This window comes from Culex quinquefasciatus, chromosome 1 (genome assembly GCF_015732765.1).
Source record: "Culex quinquefasciatus strain JHB chromosome 1, VPISU_Cqui_1.0_pri_paternal, whole genome shotgun sequence".
NCBI lineage: Eukaryota > Metazoa > Arthropoda > Insecta > Diptera > Culicidae > Culex > Culex quinquefasciatus.
Genome location: NC_051861.1, coordinates 116,066,893 through 116,088,256, shown reverse-complemented (window position 1 = coordinate 116,088,256; position 21,364 = coordinate 116,066,893). Strand labels below are relative to the sequence as shown.

The following is a 21,364-nucleotide window of genomic DNA, read 5'->3' as shown; positions in this document are numbered from 1 at the left end:
CTGAAAATTCAGAAAATTTACAAATTTTAGAAAATTTAGAAAATTCAGAAAATTTAGAAAATTCAGAAAATTCAAAAAATTTAGAAAATTCAGAAAATTTAGAAAATTCAAAAAAATTTAGAAAATTTAAAAAAAATTTAAAAAATTTAGAAAATTCAGAAAATTTAGAAAATTCAAAAAAAATTAGAAAATTTAGAAATTTTAGAAAATTTAGAAAATTCAGAAAATTTAGAAAATTTAGAAAAATTAGAAAATTTAGAAAATTTAGAAAATTTAGAAAATTTAGAAAATTTAGAAAATTTAGAAAATTTAGAAAATTTAGAAAATTTAGAAAATTTAGAAAATTTAGAAAATTTAGAAAATTTAGAAAATTTAGAAAATTTAGAAAATTTAGAAAATTTAGAAAATTTAGAAAATTTAGAAAATTTAGAAAATTTAGAAAATTTAGAAAATTTAGAAAATTTAGAAAATTTAGAAAATTTAGAAAATTTAGAAAATTTAGAAAATTTAGAAAATTTAGAAAATTTAGAAAATTTAGAAAATTTAGAAAATTTAGAAAATTTAGAAAATTTAGAAAATTTAGAAAATTTAGAAAATTTAGAAAATTTAGAAAATTTAGAAAATTTAGAAAATTTAGAAAATTTAGAAAATTTAGAAAATTTAGAAAATTTAGAAAATTTGGAAAATTTAGAAAATTTAGAAAACTTAGAAAATTTAGAAAATTTAGAAAATTTAGAAAATTTAGAAAATTTAGAAAATTTAGAAAATTTAGAAAATTTAGAAAATTTAGAAAATTTAGAAAATTTAGAAAATTTAGAAAATTTAGAAAATTTAGAAAATTTAGAAAATTTAGAAAATTTAGAAAATTTAGAAAATTTAGAAAATTTAGAAAATTTAGAAAATTTAGAAAATTTAGAAAATTTAGAAAATTTAGAAAATTTAGAAAATTTAGAAAATTTAGAAAATTTAGAAAATTTAGAAAATTTAGAAAATTTAGAAAATTTAGAAAATTTAGAAAATTTAGAAAATTTAGAAAATTTAGAAAATTTAGAAAATTTAGAAAATTTAGAAAATTTAGAAAATTTAGAAAATTTAGAAAATTTAGAAAATTTAGAAAATTTAGAAAATTTAGAAAATTTAGAAAATTTAGAAAATTTAAAAAATTTAGAAAATTTAGAAAATTTAGAAAATTTAGAAAATTTAGAAAATTTAGAAAATATAGAAAATTTAGAAAACTCAGAAAATTCAGAAAATTTAGAAAAATTAGAAAATTTAAAAAAATTAGAACATTCTGAAAATTCAGAAAACTCAGAAAATTCAGAAAATTCAAAAAACTCAAAAATTATAGAAAATTTAGAAAATTTAGAAAATTTAGAAAATTTAGAAAATTCAGAAAACTCAGAAAACTCAGAAAATTCAGAAAATTCAGAAAGTTCAAAAAACTCAAAAATTATAGAAAATTTAGAAAATACAGAAAATACAGAAAATTCAGAAAATTCAGACAATTCAGACAATTCAGAAAATTCAGAAAATTCAGAAAATTCAGAAAATTCAGAAAATTCAGAAAATTCAGAAAATTCAGAAAATTCATAAAATTCAGAAATTTCAGAAAATTTAGAAAATTCAGAAAATTCAGAAAATTCAGAAAATTCAGAAAATTCAGAAAATTCAGAAAATTCAGAAAATTCAGAAAATTCAGAAAATTCAGAAATTTCAGAAAATTCAGAAAATTCAAAAAATTCAGAAAATTCAAAAAATTCAGAAAATTCAGAAAATTCAGAAAATTCAGAAAATTCAGAAAATTCAGAAAATTCAGAAAATTAAGAAAATTCAGAAAATTTAGAAAATTCAGAAAATTCAGAAAATTCAAAAAAATTCAGAAAATTCAGAAAATTCAGAAAATTTATAAAATTCAGAAAATTCAGAAAATTCAGAAAATTCAGAAAATTCAGAAAATTCAGAAAATTCAGAAAATTAAGAAAATTCAGAAAATTCAGAAAATTCAGAAAATTCAGAAAATTCAGAAAATTCAGAAAATTCAGAAAATTCAGAAAATTAAAAAAAATCCAAAAATTTAGAAAATTCAGAAATTTCAGAAAATTCAGAAAATTCATAAAATTTAGAAAATTCAGAAAATTCAGAAAATTCAGAAAATTCAGAAAATTCAGAAAATTTAGAAAATTCAGAAAATTCAGAAAATTCAGAAAATTCATCAAATTCATAAAATTCATAAAATTCAGAAATTTTTTTGAAAAATTTAAAATTCTAAAATTTCTAAAAATTAAAAAAAGATCTGAAAATTTAAAAATTCAGAAAATTAGAAATTTTGAAAATTTAAAAAAAATTGAAAATTTTTAAAAATTTTAAAATTTTGAAAATTCTGAAAATTTTAAAAATTCTGAACATTCTAAAAATTCTGCAAATCCTAAAAATTCTGAAAATTCTAAATATCCTGAACTTATTGTAAATTATAAAAAAAATCAGAAAAGTTTAAAAAATTAAGAACTCAGAATTTTTTTTTAAATTCCTTTTTTTTAATTAAAAATTTTAAAAATTCTGAAAATTCTAAAAAAAATAAAAATTCTAAGAATTCTGAAATTTTAGATTTTTTTTGAAGTTCTGAAATCTTGAAAATTTTAATAAAAATTGAAAATTGTGGCGAGCGAGATGTCAAATTGAAAAAGTGATCTAATTTTCTGTCATACTAATGGCGTTTTAGTGTAATGTATTGTTCAGCTTAATTATAAGTAATTTGCTTTTAATGACCTACAAAACAGTCCGAAATCAAAATGAGACTCAAAATTCAGTTGTCTGTTGATCTCTACGAAGTAAACATGTTATTCAAATCATTTTTTCTATTACTTTGCACATCAGCCATGTGTCAAATTCAACCAATGGTAAAAAAATAATCGGTTTTGCCTTGAACTCAATGTTCTTCAAAATTTACATAAAATCACAGCTCAAACCCAAAATCAACCTGGAGACGCTCACTCGCAACCCTTCCTGTGACCTGAACTACTTCAGATTTGACAGTCTCAACATCGTGGACCAAGCGCTGTCCGGTACGGTCTTTCTCCGGCAGGACATCCCCGCCAACGGAGACTTCAAGCTGTACTCGGAACTGTTCAAAGTTCTGCCCCACCGGGATCTCGGCATCGTGTGGCAGCAGGTCAAAATCTGTCAAATTCTAGCCAAAGGCAGCGCCGTATGGCACATCACGGTGCACCCTACCCGGCAGCAGCAGCAGCAGCAATGTCCACTCCGGGCAGGGGCGTACTCTGTGTCCAATTTCACCCTGCAGTACAGCATTTTGCGCAATTTGCCCGCGGGAAGGTACTACCTTTCGACGGCGTTGTACCGCAACGATGTGCCGATTTGCGGGGCCAAGCTGACGTTTGCAGTTGTGTTAAATTAAATAAAAATTTCATTACGGTTTCTTGGTCCTATCCGGTACGAAATTAGCAAAATTTTCCCCTTGTCGGGCCGACACAAACTAAATGTAGTCCGATGTTGAGTTTACTAATGTCACTGAAACTTTTTGACAGCTGTTTCTTTGTCAAACGAGAAACGTACACGTTAAAATCGAAAGACTCATTTTTGTTAATGTTTAGTTCGGATAGAATCAAACGACAACGGTGGCGCCACTCGTGTCAAATGTGGCTCCTCGTCGAACTACGACTACAAGCTGACTTGAATGGTTTAAAAAATTCCAACGTTCAGCTTGACCTAACCAAAGAATGCATTCTGACGGCGACGGCGGCACGTTCCGACCCTTTGAGTCGGGTGTGACGTGACCGGGGTTAAATAAATAACGTAAATGGTAAAAGAGAGAGGAAGAAAAGAGTAAAAATAAAAAGGAAAGCATTGGATAGAACAAGTGTGCGAGCTTGAACGGCTTGTTTTGAGTCGGTTCCGCTTTGTAGAGAAGGAGAAGAAGAAGAAGAAGAAGTGTCAGACGGCAATAGAGCCAGTGTTAAAGGTGTGGAATGTGTTATACGTTTAGAGGCGCGTCAAAAGAAGGGGTTACGAACACGTGTGAAGCAGTTGTACTGTACGCATGAATGACTCGGTAAATTCTTTGGAGTAAAAGAGTGTTGAAGCTGTAGTACGTTTTCTTGTTCTTTCTGAAGCGAAATTTCCCAAACCTAACTTTGTTTTATCGTTGATTAACATTGAAATGCATTGATTTTAAGCAAATCTAAGGTTAGCCAACATTGAGGTAACCTAAACTTGCAAACTGTCAAAATCACACTCAAAATCAGAAGTACCCCTCATAAAGGGTTAGATTTACCCTTTATCTGTCAACACAAGGTAAACCAACCCTTTTTGAGGGTTACTTCCACCCTTTTTTGAGTTTACCCGTCGTTATCCCTTTGCAAAAGGTTACAACTAGAGACCCTTAATAGGGAGACTGGTCTAAGCTGGCTAAATCGATCTGGCAACGTATGTTTTGAGTTTGGCAACACTGATAAGTTTTTCTGGTCGTAAAGGCAAATGCTCGTTTGGATACGTCAAACTCGTGTCTGCTTGGGTACGTCAAATTCCCTTCGACCAGTCTCTATATTAAGGATCTCTAGTTACCACCGGTAACAAATTTAAAAAAGGGTAGAAATAACCCTCAAGAAGGGTTTGTTTACCTTGTGTTGACAGATAAAAGGGTAAATCTAACCCTTTTTGAGGGGTACCTCTGATTTTGTGTGTAAACAAACTCTTTTCCAGTGTAAACATCGACTGAGGTAAGCAAGATTGTGAATTGTTTTGATTGAATTCGATATAATGTATAAGATACACGCACATTCAAAATCACTCACTTGGCGTCAAGACCGAACCTTATCAGAAATTAGTAAATAGGGCATCAGTCAGAGTTGAGATCATTTCACTCAGAGTTCGAGTGGAATAACTCACCCAGATCTGAGTGAAATTCACTAAATCTGACAGATGCCCCATTTACTCATTTCTGAGTAGGTCCGGTTTTGACGAAAACTGAGTGTTTTGAAATGAGGGTGTACGTGACAAATAGTTTGCGAAGGGTAATGTCACCAAAACATGTCCAACTGTTTGGTGATTTTTGGTAACTTTTCAAAAGGCGTAACCTTGGATGTAAACAAACAGTTTATTCCATAATTCTACGAATGTTTATATTGAATGTGAGCGGAATGAGTTGTTTGTTTACATAAAAAAGTTTGTTATTGAAAAAAAACTTTCTTCAATAATTTTTCAAGCAATTTTCAAAAAAAAACATGCAATCACAACAAACTCAACTCCCCTTTTTCATCTGACAGATCGCATGTTTCGCGGTCAAAAGCAACCGAAGCGAAAACTGCTGGAGGGGGGATCTTTAAAGATATTTGCACCTTGTCTAGGGTACCCAATCGTGGCGCGAGTGTGGTACACACACACACAGATAATTGATTAACAGCTGTGGTTTGGTACGCACCAATTGCGCTGCCACCACAACACAGGGGTAAAGCGGCTCGCGTATGTTTAAACCACATTCGGAGCAGCCAACCTTTCAGCCTGGCTGTCAGTCTGATCGTTTTGAGTAGGTTTCTGATGGAGTGAGCATTATTATTTTCACTATTTTAAGGGGATTTGCGCTATTTTGGGTTGTTCAACTAAAAAAGGTTACCCAATTGTTGCTGCAACCAAAACTGCAACAGCAGTGCAACAAGTTTTTTTTTTAATTTAATTTTCAAGCAATTTAGATATTTTTCCAAGAAATTGTCACATAATTTTGAAAATCAAGGTTACTAAAATTCAAGACAAGCTCTGAAAAAAAATTAAGGTGACAAATAAATGCCACCTTACCCTATGTTTTGGTTGCCCGCTCATAATCTTGAGCTCAATTTAAGGGTTCCGGTTCGAAAAGTTTTAAATTTCACTCATAGATTGATGAGCGCAGTTTAGAGTCAAACTGCTGATATCAAATTTGAATCATCACGAAGCTAAATTTTGCGCTTAAAACCGCAGAAAAAGATGGTGCATCGAAACGTGAAGATGAGGAAATTTGACAAGTCACTCAAGTCAGGTACGTGATTGCCGAGCAAAATGGTTCATTAAGATGACACGGGCAAATCTCCTAAAAAGGACAGGAACAAGGAAACTGACGATGGCTAATGTTTACGTGCCCGGAGACAATAACAACAAACTGGTTTTGTCTAAGCAAACGGTCGTTTCTGGGAAAATAAATAGTTTGTCTGTGTCTTGTTTTGTTGTTTTTGGCGTGACACATAAATCATATCTCTTTGCTGGTGATTTTTAGCGTTGAAGGTGTTGAATAAAAGATGATTTATGATATCAAGCAAGACATTTAAAACGAATCGTAGTAAGTTTGTGAACAAACAGTAAATCAAGATTCTGTGAAATGTGATCCGTTCACAGAATCCTCTCTGCGGTTAATGCAACGCAGTAGGCCTGGCCGCTTTTATGAGTGTAATACGTTTCGGGGATGCTCGAATGTACTACAATCATTAATATTGACAAGAAAGAACATGGGGCGTAATCTAATCACATGTTCTTCCAGGATGCTTTCTTCGGACTGGCTGCGTTTGTGTTTGATTAGATTAGATTAGATTTAGACAAACAGTAAATCAAGGTCAAACTAAAGAATCTCAATATTATGCCTTTTTAAATTGTTTTACTCTTTAACGTTAGGTGCACGCTTATTCAAAATCACTCAGTTTTCGTCAAAACTGAACTCAGAAATGAGTAAACAAAGCTTCTGTCAATTTGACTTAATTCTGGGTGAATTCCACTCAATATTCGTTGAATTCTGAGTGAAATTCACTCAAACCTGACAGATGCCCCATTTACTCAATTCTGAGTAGGTTCGGTTTTGATGAAAATTGAGTGATTTTGACATGTGCGTGCTGCCAACTTGGATAAATGTTTAGCGGTGCGGTTGTCACTGAATTTGTTTATGTTTGTTGTTTCCCTAGCGAGGTCCAATGTCTTTTGCAAGCAGAACATAACCAAACTTTTCGGCACCCTCAGCAAACGTCAAATTAATACAAATTGCTGCCGGATCTTTTTCCAGATCTCTCCTGGAATAGATCCGGCAGCAATTTTGTATGGTTTGACGTTATCAAAGGGTGCCGAAAAAAGCTAAATAAATCACTTCGTGCATCAGCCAATTTTTCTTTTGTTATTGTTTTGGTTTTAGTGGCACGGTGTGATGCACTCATATTTGAGCAAAGCGAGATGACGCGTACCTATGATATACAGTCTTGACCCATTGTTGTGACAGATGTCAAATCGATGTGCTGTCAAATTTGTAGGGAGAAATTTTTCACAACAAATTATCCAATCGATGAAGAAAAAAGTGACTGAAATCTTCAAATTTTCGAAACTTGAAAACTACAACTATAAATATATTTACAACTCTAGTCAAAAAATCTCCCCAACCCGCATTTTCCAACGCGATCCAACGCCGTCGGATCCGCAGCTCAACCTGGAATGTTATTATACACTCCCCTAAATCTAAATTTCGTTAGGTACCGTTCTTCTGCAGATCCGATATCCTCCTCCTCTTCTCAGCGCCAACCATTCCCCCGTCCAATTATTGGACCATTACTTCAAATTCTTGCTCGATTGCTGTTCGATTCTCCGCCAGCTCCATAAATCGCTCCCACACAATCGAACGAAAAGCCATGCTCAATAGACTAGTTCAGTTTTAGTCGATTCGATCTAGATAAGTTTTGTCGAAGATCACGAAGTGATCCGAGTTAAGTCAAATCTGAGTCTTGTTGTAACATTGACCACTTTCTTCCTCAAAACATCCCAAACAAACCCTCGAACCAGTCTAACACGATCTGACGAACGGTCCGCGGACGGAACCGCCTTCTCGGGGTTCATTTTCGCACCGGCTGGTGGCGCTTTTGTTTTTAGGTTCGTCCAGCGCTTCGCGCTTCAGCGCAGAAATGCCTCAATAAAACGCTAATTTGCCTTCAAGAGAGCCCCTTGCTTAGATTTATGTTCAAGATTGAACACTGAGTTTGAACTCTGCGTTTGACAGATGGCTTACCTCCACCAATGTTTACATTGATGTTTCGAGCGCAACCAAAGTGAATCATTCAAGGAGGTAGCTAACTGTCAAGGGACAGCGTTTGACAGATAAAGGTAAACAATACAAAAGGTAAGACAGGTACAGTCTTGAACACCACTCTATGAACCAGCTGAAGCAAAGCGGCTTCGAAATTCCTATCTATCGAGCATTATGTTCAACAACGACGTCGTTGCGGGGCTCTGAGTCATACCAGACAGCATTTCCCGCTGAAGCTCAGTCCAGCTGGAACCACAAGAACGATACCTAAACAGTAACTGATAAGACATTCCACGTGACTGCGCGAGGGGTCCACCAACGTTTAAGGGGAAAAAATAATAAAAACTTAGATTAAAAGCTTCAAATCTCGTCGAAAGTGCCTTCCAATTAGGGGAAAATTAGCTCTGACTAATCGAATTTACCTAAAAGAGCAATAAAACCCTGCTCTTAAGTACACCTTAAAGTGGCGCCCCCTTTGGCTGCCCAGGAATTTCTGACTGACTCATGCCATAGAAGTGCAGCGTGGAGTAGAGGTAAAAAAAAACGTCGGTAGATAAAATAAAACCACGTAGAACATAATCGCTGTTCTTCAGGTACAGGGAAAGCTTGAGACGAACAACAACAACAAGAAGGGCAAAGGAATAAAATATGCTTTATGCGATTGAAACAGTGCAGCGGAACGAAGCACGGAATTTCTAGCTATTTATGGATGCCGGAACCTGCCGACCGCGCGGTGAACTTGACCGGGTGGAATGGCAATTGTTCACGAAGGGGAAGAAATTGCGAACCCCAAGAAAAAAACAGCTTGAAGTTTGGCAAACCCTTTTCAACTGGAAGCTTTTTTCCAAAGTGACAGCTCTTTGTTTACCGCACGCGAAGCGTGCACGCTGACAAAGAACTCCCCAAAAAACGTTAATTTTCGAATTTGGTGGCGCCAACTGCGTCGAAATCTTTCGTTTTCGCCGCTTTCAATTTGGCAACTTCAACACAACCTTGCGCCGCGCGTTCCCGTTGGTCGAACCCCCCTCCAGCTGTTGGTTGGTTGGTCGGTTCAAGAACATCGACCTGCCGCAAACCTGCGCCGGCGCGATTGGGAGCGAACAAGAAGCTGTCGAAATTGGTTCAGTGCTCAGATTCGCACCACGCCAGATGGTCCGAATTTACATTTCCCCATCATCATCATCATCATCATCATCAACGCTAGAGTCTTTCCGATTGTAGAAGCTCTCGGATTCCGAAATTCCACCAAAGACCGTGCATTTCCTGGTTGTTCAACCCGCACGCGCAAACCTTTTCGGTCAAGAACTTCCACCTTCGCGTAATATAAGTTAGAGAGCGCAAGAGAGTGAGATCAGCCCGGTAACGGCTGTTTGTTCAGAGACCTCGGAGTGGCGGATTTATGGCGACGAGAGGTGACAGTATGGCAGTAGAGACAGTCTGCGGGTAACACCACGGGGATGCTACGGCTGTCATCTGCATACAATGTCACTGAAGCCTAAAAAGTACCAAAGTTTTGGTGTCTAGTGTCAAAATTATGGGGAGTAACATGACGAAAAGGGCGCAAAATCGAATGGACGAAAATATTTTTTTCTTTATTTTTGTTTTGTTAGTTAAAATTAAATTAAATGTGTACAATTATCCGGGGCAAATCGGGACACATGGGTTGAATTGGGAAGTGATTTTATCATTGTTTTAGCACAATATTTGGATATTTTTTTTATTGGTTTCAGTTATAGATTAGACGCAAAATTAGTTTCTAAATTTGAACTTTTATGTTCAAAAACAGCTGTTCATAGAAGGTTTTCAGGTCGAAAATTTACCAACACATTCAAACCACGGGTACCATAGAAGTTGGTTTGTTTGACTCAAAAACGTAAATGTGGTAAAATGTACCATGCTTCCTCGAAACTGTATGGTGAGCTCCACGACGTCCCTAACAATGGACTATGCCCTGTTCGTGGACTCGCTCTTAAGGTTTCTCAACAACATAGTTGAGCTCACATATTGGTTCAACCGCCTCAAATTGCAGATAAAAATTAAAATTATGATGATCTGTAAGTTAATTGGCCAAATTAGAATTTGCGAAATACATTTCAGATGATTTTAAAAAGACACCTGCTGGTAAGCTTTGCCTGAGAACTGATGCTAGACATATATTGTTGTTGGTGGCATTTTTGGTTTATTTCAGTTAAAAGAATCATTTCGAGCAGCAACAGGACTTTTTTTTCCAAAAAAATTAAATAAGATTTATTATATTTTGATTTGTGACCCTCTGAAATGTTAATCCCGAAACAGCGCCACCAAACATTTGGTGGCGGCTTCAGCAAGCTACGTCAGTATCACGGGCCTGGGTAACACCCACCATCTGAGACTGACTGACGGTTCTTTACTGCTGCGAGAGGTGTGTGATCTTGGCCTGATTTAGATCAGAGAAGCGAGATATAAAATTGCACGGTTGTGCGTTGAAAAGCTCTTTCTAAGGCTGAAGTCAATATTGCCGACTCCTAGATTTATTTTCCAAATTTGGTAGTTTAAAAATAAAACGGTAAACCAACTGTCAAAAATACTCGGACAATGCAAGAGTGTCAAAAAACTGCAAATGAAATTTCCCTTAATTGAATACCACCTTAAGAAATTATAAATATATAAATGCAAGAAATTATTGACAGTGGAAGTTTCAGGAAAGACACCATAATATAGAATGCACAGCCGGATAAAGTAATGGATCTAGTTAGGGTTTGAATCTGAACTGTGGAAGAGAATCTTGGATAGACATTTGGTTCTAGGCCCAATTAAGGGACATTTGCTTTAGAGCAAACCATTACTGTTTACATGAACTTTGTTTGAAAAACCCGGTTTAATATCACCAAGAGATGAAATAGAGCCTTTCTTACAAAATGATGATGTAAATCCGACAAAAATCTTGTCGTTTTTTTTAAACTAGCAAAATCTCCTGACAGTGCTCCCAGATTGTCAGAATTTATTTTATGTATCCGTAAATACTTAAATTGATATACTATACAGTCGGAATATAATATTCATAAAAACGTACAATTACGGACCAAAAAAAGTTTATTAATTCTTTTTAGGAAGCAATATCTCAAGACAGAGTTGCCAAAACTTTTGAATATTACGACTCATTGTAATCCAACATATGTGCAGCAAAGGTGTTTTAATTCCAATTCTCAGCACTCAGCTTAGAATATATTAGAGGTGGGCAAAACCGCTATTTTTAAGGAGCTGCGCATTTTCGTTCGCTCATTAAAATGAGCGGCTCTTCCGCTCTCTATCAAAATTTTGATGAAAAGGCTATTTTAATGAGATGATTTGCTTGAAAACCATAGTTCTTGGCGGTCTCTTTATCAAGGTTTCTATTCGAACCTAAACGTTAGAATAATTGGATGTGGAGAGCACCCAAATTTAAATCTAGGATTTTGGAGAAAACAATTCTATCAATATTATTGTGTTTATTTCAGAGTTCGGAAAACCACTCACACTCACAAATCGAGTAGGTTTCCTCACAGCAAACACTCTCGATACTCACCGTGAGTGTGAGGGCTGAGTAAATTTACTCATATTTGAGTAAAATGAGGGTGTGAGTAGGCCGTTTCCAACAATTTGTTATTTACAAAATCAATGACAACATCAATTCAAAATCATGTGTCTTTATTAATCGGTTGTACATTGGAGGTAGCGTCAATGTCTATAAATCCGAAGGTTCAGGGTTGGTATTAATGTGGTATCAATATTCTTTTTTTGTCTGTCTGTAATTTTTTTCATTGCTTCAAAAGAAACCTGGGATTGTCAAAGTCCAATAGATGGGCAATTAATTTCATAATTTTAAGATTGGTGACCGGTCGAATCCGTTGTGGATAGACCTACCGCAGGACAAATCGGAGGCCGCATACGGGGGCAGCTTCTGCGGGTGGATGTTGGCAGCCATACCAAAAGAAGATGGCCGTGTTGCTGTGGGTAATGGTGGTCACTCCCTTCGACAGCTGTGCAACTGTGGCCACTTCCGATCGCTGACAGTTCTACCAATATGTCTTGCCTAAGAACCAGGACACGCCAGTGGAGCCTCAGCAGCCGCCGGTGGCGCTAGCCTAAAGCTGTTTAAAGCACTGGATCGGCCTTTTTTAGTTTTCAGTGAACCTCCAAGCCAAAGCCACCGGCGGCTACTGCAACTTCTTCGGCATGTCCCGATGCTGAACCAAAACACATTTGTACAACTGTCGACGACCGGGAGTGGCCACTTACCTCAGCAACACGGCCATCCACTGCTGGTAAAGCTGTAAAAATCCACCCGCAGAGGCATCCCCCGTCTAAACAACCTCTAACCTATCCGTCGGTAGGACAGCTGGAAGCTGACAACAAACTATGTGATTAAAAAAATAAACTCGCTGAAAAAAAACAGATAAAAATCAGGAATTGAACCACTGTGATACAAAAACATCTAATTGATAGCTCTGCGCCTCTACCATCAGGACTACTTTTTCGCTGTTGAGTGAACAAGAAAATCACCGATCTAGAGTTCGACATCTCGAAATTTGTTTTCTAAAATAGCCCTCATGAGCGCTCAAAGCCCTCTTTGTGAGTAAATGAGGAAGGCCCTCACACTCACCGAGAGTGATGAGTAATTTACTCGCAGGTAACTTAGTTTTTCCTCATAGTTGAGTGCCTCGTGAGTGAGTTTCCGAACTCTGAGTTTATTTTAGTATATAAATGCAAAAGTTTAATCAGGCCAATTCATTTTTTTCCAAAATGTCAAAGTTGGGCATTTTGAAATGCTCAAATTTTTATCAGGATAATACTTTAATACATTTGCAAGCATTTAAATATTTGCTATTACATTTTCATTTCTCAAAAACAAATTTAATACTACAATTTGCGGTACATTCAATGAATTATATTTTTAAACTTAAAAAAAGACAAAAATTTAAAAATCATTCCATTTGGAACGGTTCTATCAAAATACCTGAGTTTCAAAAAGAGCCGCGGTTGTTTTTTTGTGAGCCATGGTTCGTTCGTTCTTTTTAGTGAACCGGATCTTTGAACGGCTCGCTCATTTTTTGCCCACCTCTAGAATATATTGTTTGATAAATAATATTTTACAACAGTGTTGCCAGATCTTTAAAATCTATTTTTCTAAAATAAAATTAAAAAAAATGCGGATGTTAATCTCAATCTTAGGACAGTTTCGGAAGCAATTTCGTATAAAATTCATCTCACCTAGCTAAGAAAAATTATGTAAACTTCGTGTATGGACTAACAACTGAAACAGTGTTGCCAGTTCTTCAATACCAATAACAGTAGGGTGACAAGAAAAAAATATTAAAATTCTGGAAAATCCAAAGAAATACCCTCTGGTTTGATTTTTTAGACATAAATAAGTAACTGTGCCAATTTTGAGTCAAATCGGTTAAGATTTGAGGGTCACTTTTTCTTGTTGAAGTTTGTATGGAAAAAATCGCAAAAATGTATGGGGAAGAGCATAAATTTAAAAATGCCACCAAAAGGTGGGGTTAAATGTGTTGGATCATTATCAAGTGTAAGATTTTTATGTAAAATTTATTGACAAACAACTTTGTCGAAGACCGCAAAACGATCCGAGCTAACCCTGAAGAATTATTAGCGATTTATAGAAGACGTTTCTGTATGAAAAGTTTTTTTTTTCAGCAGCTTTAACGATCCCTTAAACCTAAACAGATTTCGCTAAAATTTTTCACAGTTACTTATTTTTGCTTAATGCTTAATCAGAGGGTATCCCTGAGGTCGATTATTTTTATTGTCACCCTACTGAACAGTAGGTGACATTAAAGTTGGTATGGGAATGCAAAAATGGAATGGGAAAAAGATCGATTCAGAATATTGTTGACAGGTAGCGCTGGTATCGTCCGAATATCCACAGGCATAAGATCACTCAGGGAATTGAACATTTTGCCAAAGTGTGCAAAACGATACGAGTTGATCCGGGACTTCAAATAAAATTGGCATTCACTTAATTGATTTTTTTCAACTTTTGTAGCATTGATTTGACTTCGTATGTCAGATAATAAAAACATTATCGAAATTTTAAAATTACAGCTATAAATTACAAGTGCTGAAAAGTTGATTTTTTCAGCACTCAAATGAGTGCTATATTAAACGATTCAGCACTGTTTTTTTGTTTTTTGGTGGTGGTGGACAGGAAAAATAATTCATTTCTAAACGGAATTGCAAAAAATAATATTTTTTTTCTGTAATTCTATTTTTTTGCAAGGTCAAAGTAACCACAGGTCAGATCGAAAAATTCATAACTAAGTCTATTTAACAGGAAATTTTGCATTTTTGTGATGTTTACTAAAACATATAAAACAAATAAGAAAATCAAAGTTGCTACTATTTGTTAAAATCTATTGACATTTGATTGAAATTGATATTGTTTTTGGAGTGTTAAATTTTTTTTCTTGAATATACTTGATCATTCTACAACTATTCCGAAGACTCCAATTAAAAAAAAAATCATGGAACTTTGTATGGACAACCCCCAAAATTGCATGTCAACTTGAAAAGATGCAAACTAGCTTAGTTGATCATAGGAAATTGATGGATAAAGTTTCATACAAATCAATAAATTTTAAATTGGAAAACGTGAAAAATTTAAATAAAAAAATGAAATTTTGAAAATTTCAAATTTAATCTCCCTTTTTGTTGACACAAAATCCACAAACATTTTGCGATGTAGCATGATTTTTAAACTGTGTAGAATTATGAAGAAGTTAAATTTTGGACACTTAGATTTCTTAACCGAATTCGGTAGTTGAAAAGTCGGTAAAGTTTAGATCGGTAAATCGTCTGTCAAAATGAACCAAAAATAACCGAAAATCGGTAGTAAGATGAACAATAATGAACTTCATTATTGAATTTCAGTAAGATTTTACTAAATTCGGTTGTTTTCAGTTTACCGAACTGTTCAGCAGTTGAAAAAATGTTAAAATTTACCGAATACGGTAAACAAATCTAAGTGTACACACTTAGATTTATTTCCCAAATTCGGTGGTTGAAAAATCGGTAATGTTTAGATTGGTAGATTCTGTCAAAATGAACAAAGTTTTACCGAATTTCGGTTGTATGATGAACTTCATTACCGAATTTCGGTAAGTTTTTACCGAATTCGGTAATTTTCAAATTACCGAACTGTTCAGCAGTTGAAAATTCGGTAAACTTTACCGAATTCGGTAAAAAAATCTAAGTGTGTAGGTTGAAAGAATTATAAAACTATAGGAAACAAATATTAATTTATTGAAATAAACCACTCACATTTATTTAACTATTATAATACATTTTTTAACCTTGAATGTAAGAACATAAATTGGACGCTCTATTAAGCGAAGTAGACAAAAAACTAACAATACTAAAAAAATAAGCTGAGAACCTTTCCCCCTTCACATTGTCATGCAAATATATTTGAAAGTGATCAAATGAATGCACGAAACAAATTATAATTTCACATTCGAAACAACTTCGAGCTGACCTCACGCGCTGCGGAGGTCTCCCAAAAAGCTGATTTTTTCGCACGATCTAACAGTTTCTGAGATGTCTTGGAGCTTTGGGCTATTTGGCGCGGAGGCGTTGCGAAGTAGTGTTTCCCTTTTTCGGGAATTTTTAATGATGGTGTTTATCATTAAAAGCAAGCAGCAGCAGTTGGATCTTTTTTTTTGTCTAATCCGGAAAACATTTCCGTTCTCACCTTCTATTTTTTCCGCGAGATGAGATGACTCTGATGTTGTTTTTTCTTCAGGGATTTCCCGTTTGTTTTGCCCGATGGAATCACCGAACTTTCTTAAACTTTTTTCACCTTAAAAAACCGATGAGGTACACTCACTGCTGCAAATGCAAATGAATCGCAAATTCTTCCCTTTATTTGGCTTGCACGTCTTCGTACACAACAAACACACACTCTTTCTGGTGTGCAAACTCATAAATAGTGCACTCGTTATCTCCAGGTAGTGACACTGACTCAGTATCAATCTTCAAACAGTGGAATCTTCTCCGCAGAAAGCGAAACACTCTCAGCGACACAGATGTCGCTCTACTTCTTGACCCAAATCATCACACCAAACCCACAACACATGAATCGGAATAAATTACCTCGAAAAAAAACACTCGAAAAAACACTTAAATTTTGTTATGCCCCGCGCGCGCCGCGATCGAAATCTTCGGGTTCGTCACTTGTGAGGTCACACACTGTCGCGCAAGTCGCTGTCACCGACGACGACGAACTCTTTTGCAGTGAGAGCGAGACTAGCGGGGAAACGTTCTTAACCGGTTCGCGTCTAAAATCAAACTAAGCCAGTGCTCAGGAAAGTGTGACCGGAAAAAGTCCGGCCTGGAGAACAGACGAAAAAAAAAATGCAAAAGGAGGAGAGAAAAAAAAGTAAATAAAATCAGCTTAAGGGGAACTCATGTGTTTTGTGTTGGCGTGAGTTACCCGGCTCAAGTTACTGGACGGCGATGACTGGTGTGTGATGCATGCGAAGGTGTATCGGACCAACCAACAGCACCCCGCGTTTGGTAGAGCGGATTAAATAAATAAATAAGAGATTCAAACGCCTCCGGAGTTCGGTTCTTGGCAGAGACCCCCGATCGCCAGCCGGCCGGCAGGCCTGGGGAGCCGCGAGAGTGCGCTCTTGGAGATTTGGAGGGCATGGGTGTGGTGGAGAGGGGAGGATTTTTCGAGTAGGTAGTTTCGAAAAATTGTGAAATTATTATTAAATATTTTTTCATAATTTTAAAAATTAAAGAAATATTGAGAACGCATGTTAAATGACAATCAAAAGGAGTAAAAAATAGATTTTTTTTTAAATCACACTGAAATTGTCTGTTGTTTGTGGTCCAGATAGCAAAATAAAGTAGAGAATGAATTTCCGAAAAAATGGTGAAGAATAGAAGCTTTGAAATCTTCAAAAGAATTTTTGCAAATGGAAAGAGGAATTTTTTGACCTGGTTGAAAGTAAGGGTGGTTACTGGTTAGGGATGCTATTAGGGTGTTTTGTAAAATCTAACTTTCCAGGAATATTTTTGAGATTTTTTCTTCTCTCTAGAGAGTTATTGAGTCCCTGAAGATAATTAATAATAGCTATAAGAAAAATGTAATTACGAAAGCCGACTAGGTCCAAACCAGAGCGCAGGCCATCTATATATATAACAAATTTCGAAGGTTTTGTTCGAACGCGAATCAATTCAGAATGGAACGTCGGATCGAGGCGCTCTTTGTTGCGTTCGGTTCGTATAAGCCCAAGGAAGGTTCTTACGCCAAAAAGTTACAACTTTGGCCACTCTGGAACCGATTCCGGAAAATCTGCAGATTGTATCGGAAAAGTTGCGTATAATCAAATTTTGATCACAGGAGGCTTAATTAGCAAACAACAAGAAACGTCAGGAAACCAAAAAAGGGCAAGACGAAGTTTGCCGGGAAGAGCTTGTATTTTATAAAATAACCATGTAAACCCTTAGAAAACCCAAAATATAAGCGATAATCGATATTACATTGAAAAAACATTGTTGGGAAATTGTCGAAATTCGTTAGGGTGATCTCAAACACATTTCCCCTGAAAAAAAAGACATTTTCAAATTATGATATCTCGAGTTACACAGCAAAAAATTGTGTAAATTTTGAAGCTGTAATTTTGGAAGGTTTAATATTACCTCTTTTATGATGTAATTTTACCTCAATTTAGACTGAAAAAGCGACATTACACCAAAATAGTGGTAAAATTACACATTTTCAGAGGTAAAATTACACATTTTTTCTGACATAAAAGATGTACTTCTTCCCAGATGTAATATTACCATGATTTTTTTTCTGTGTAGAAGACAATGTTTGTAGCGCTAGATCTCCCCATGAAATTCAACCTGCCGCTTAAAATTTTGCAAACGCTTTTTGAGATATTTAAGTTTTAAAATTGCATATAATTTACCTTAAAATGGCTGTAACTTTTGAGCCATAAGTTCAAAATATGTTTTTCAAAAACGAAAATGTTTGTTTTTTAGAGCTCTCTTGCCTTTAAATGTTAATCCTGAATTGCTAAGTTCAACAAACTGATTTTTCAAGGTTTGTTCTGCCGCTATTGACATAATTGATCGTAGAATACGTAGATTGCGAGATAAAGTTTTATTTATTTTTTGACAAAGTTGCTTGGATTGGCATGCTCAAAAACTTTCTAGAAAAGAACGTAAACATATTTCTGGAAAGTTAGATTTTATAAAACATCCTAATCGTGAACCACCTTAAACTTCAACCAGACTAAAAGTTGCCTCTTCCGATTTGCAACAACTCTCCTAATGACAAAACTCCAAAAATTCACCATTTATCAGAAAATCCATAATTTTGCGATATTAAACATACTCAAAAAAAATATTTCCGAATGTTACATCATTTATGATGTAACATTTTTGCACGTCATGAAACATTTAAATTTAAATGCAATTTGATGTAAATTTGCAACAAATTATACCTAAAAACACGATTTTACGTGTGATTCAACTGTTTACGTCGAAGCTCAAGTTTACATCAACTGAGTTTACATTCGATTCATTTTTTCCGTGTCGAGTAAATTCATTTTTTTCTCTGTAAACAGCTCTTACAAAAAAGCTTTTTTCTAATTTTCTGAGTTTTATATTTTTGATAAAAGTATTTTTCTTATTTGCTTTTGCTTTAAAACCCTGATTTTTCGCTTCTTAAAAAAAATTAACTGAAATTTACCACATATGACAAAATGGAATAGGTTTTCAAGCAATATTTAGAAAATAAACGGATTCAATTTTTTAAACCAAGGTTTTCACAATACTAATGTTAAGTATTTACAGGATTCTTTGATATCATATTTGGCACTATTAACACATCCTGATTTACTCTTTCTTGCATTGCCATTATTTTTTTTTAATTTTAATTTATCAAGATTATTAAAGGAAGTTTGTCGATTGGTCCTAGCAATTATCTTTAAAATTTAAGAAGCTGTCGAGGATTACAGTGAAATTTTGCGTTACTCTGTATCTTGAGAAGATACTTTTATATCGATTTGGGGGCAAAGTTGGAGGTTATGATAAAACCTAACTAACACAAAATAGAAAAAAAAGGAAAATGAAGTGGAACATAAAACAGTCAAATTCAATTAAAATGTAATTAATGTAAAGTTGTAATTCAATGTCATCTGTCCAATGACATGTACTTGTACATTAAGAATTTTACATGCGATTTGATGTAAATTTCCATGCAACTTGCATTTGAATTTACATTGCCATGTTACATGTTACCTTTTGGTACCGTTAAACGGGGTGACTTTTATAGCAGGGGTTACTTTGATAAGTTTGAGATTTTTCCGCAAAATGAAATGTACATGTTAAATACGTACGGAATGGTATTAAATCATACTGACCGTGGTAGAGAAGTATTCAAAGGAGCTCAAGAAGACCTTTTCATAAAATGAGAAAACTTTTGATTCGTGCTTCGAATTCAGTTAAAGATGCAATTTAAATCGAAAATTTTATAAAATAAAATTAGTTTTGACAAATTTCAGGCAAATTTCTGACTTTTTAACAATTTCACCTAAAATTTCTATGTATTTTGTTAAAAAGCTTAAAAAATTAAATAAAAAAAATATGAACATTGTTTTTTTTTCTGGAAAACTATATCAACATCCTTAGTGATGGTAGATTTGACGTAAAAATAAAGTTTGAGCGCCTTGAATCTGATTTAAACAAAAAAGTGTATCAAAGTCATCCCGGAAATCAAATTAAGAATTTTTAACGCAACTATTTTTTAAACACAATTGTCCGGTGGTTTAGTGGTTAGCGTGGTAGCCTCTAAATCCCAGTATGGCCTGGGTTCAATCCCAGACGGACCCGGTGGCATTTTTCGAGACGAGATTTGCCTGACCACGCCTTCTATCGGATGGGGAAGTAAAACGTCGGTCCATTTGCGTAAAAGAGGTTTTGGGTGACTCACCACACATAACCTTCGAACGCCTAGAAATGAGCAGAAACTTGCAACAGAGACCACAAAAGACCCGGGGGTCGTTAAAGTGGATTACTTTGCTTTTTTGAAAAAAATATTCCAAAAATAAATTGAAATCCTATCAATGTTACCCCGGTTTACGATCATGCATTTAATTCAGTGTATGTAACATCTCTTATTATTATTTTCTAATTATACAAAATTTATTTTGACGAATTGAAAAAATGTGTAAAAGAACAAAAATTAGCTTTATTAAACTTTTTGGTTACTTTGAAATAAGGCCGTTGCAAATATTTTTCAAAGTTTATGTCGCCCCCTTCAAAATTGTTCTGTGAAATCAGGGGCAAAAAAAATATTTTTCCAAAAAACTTCAAAATTTTCATGAAAATAGAAGTCGAATCAACTGAAAACATTCTAAAATGCATTTTTCTGCATTGATAGTAATATTTAGCATGTTTGGGCTTGTTTGAAAATGTTTTGAATTTTTATAAAATTCCAATATACACCACCGCAAAAAAAATATTTTTCGCAAAAAATAAAATGTTCGTCAATACTTGGATATTTTGGAAATAAATGATGGCAAAACAACTGGACAGGTGTATAATGCATTTTAAACACTTTTTTCATTAAAATATTGAAACCATTGCTCGTAATTTCAATTTGTATACTTTTTTTGTTTTTTTGCCCCCCCCCTCGACTTTGGTCAGAGTCGAGGGACATAAACTTCAAAAAATATTTGCAACGGCCAAATTACGTTTTATTCTTTTGTGAAATTTTCCGAAAACACAAAAAAATATTAAAAGTAATTTACACATTCATTGATAAAGTTCATAGTTTTCGAATAAAAGCCACTTTAAGTTTAAACTTTCGATTTTTCAAATTGTTCGTATAAGAGCCTATTTCTGAAAATATGTCTTTGTCTATGTTTCCTAATGGTGCCTACAGTGTAGAAGCGACAAGTGACGCGACGCGACTAAAATTTTTTTTTATTGAATTCGTAAAAAAATCAAAATATTTTCTAAAGCCTTTTTTAAACTTCAAACTAACTTTTGCAATGTTATTTGAAGAAAAATTTTTTTTTCTCAAAATCAAAAGCGACTTTATTTTTTAATCACTTTTCGAAAAAAGGTGCTTTTTTGGTTCCCTAAGCCAATGCACAGACAAAGCGACATTAATCATTGAACAACTTTATCAAAAAACCATCAATCACTTCTCACTACAGCCATCAAGTGGCGAACGCGTAAAAATCTAGATTTTTTTTTAAAAAGGTCCTATAAACATATTAAAAACACTAACTTATAGGATCTTTAAAAAACTTTAGAAATGAA

The 21,364-nt window shown here is 34.3% G+C and overlaps 1 protein-coding gene across 2 annotated transcripts in view; it reads right to left on the bottom strand.

Moving 5' to 3' along the window:
- Positions 1-21,364, bottom strand: part of LOC6050116 — a 137,325-nt gene that overhangs the window by 58,899 nt on the left and 57,062 nt on the right. The window contains exon 1 of one of the 2 annotated variants that reach the window (XM_038260626.1): positions 15,771-16,379. The exons of the other annotated variant lie outside the window; for it this stretch is intronic. The gene's annotated coding sequence lies outside the window, so the exon portion shown is untranslated. Of the gene's footprint in view, positions 1-15,770; positions 16,380-21,364 lie in introns of those variants that run through there. 2 annotated transcript variants of the gene reach the window in all.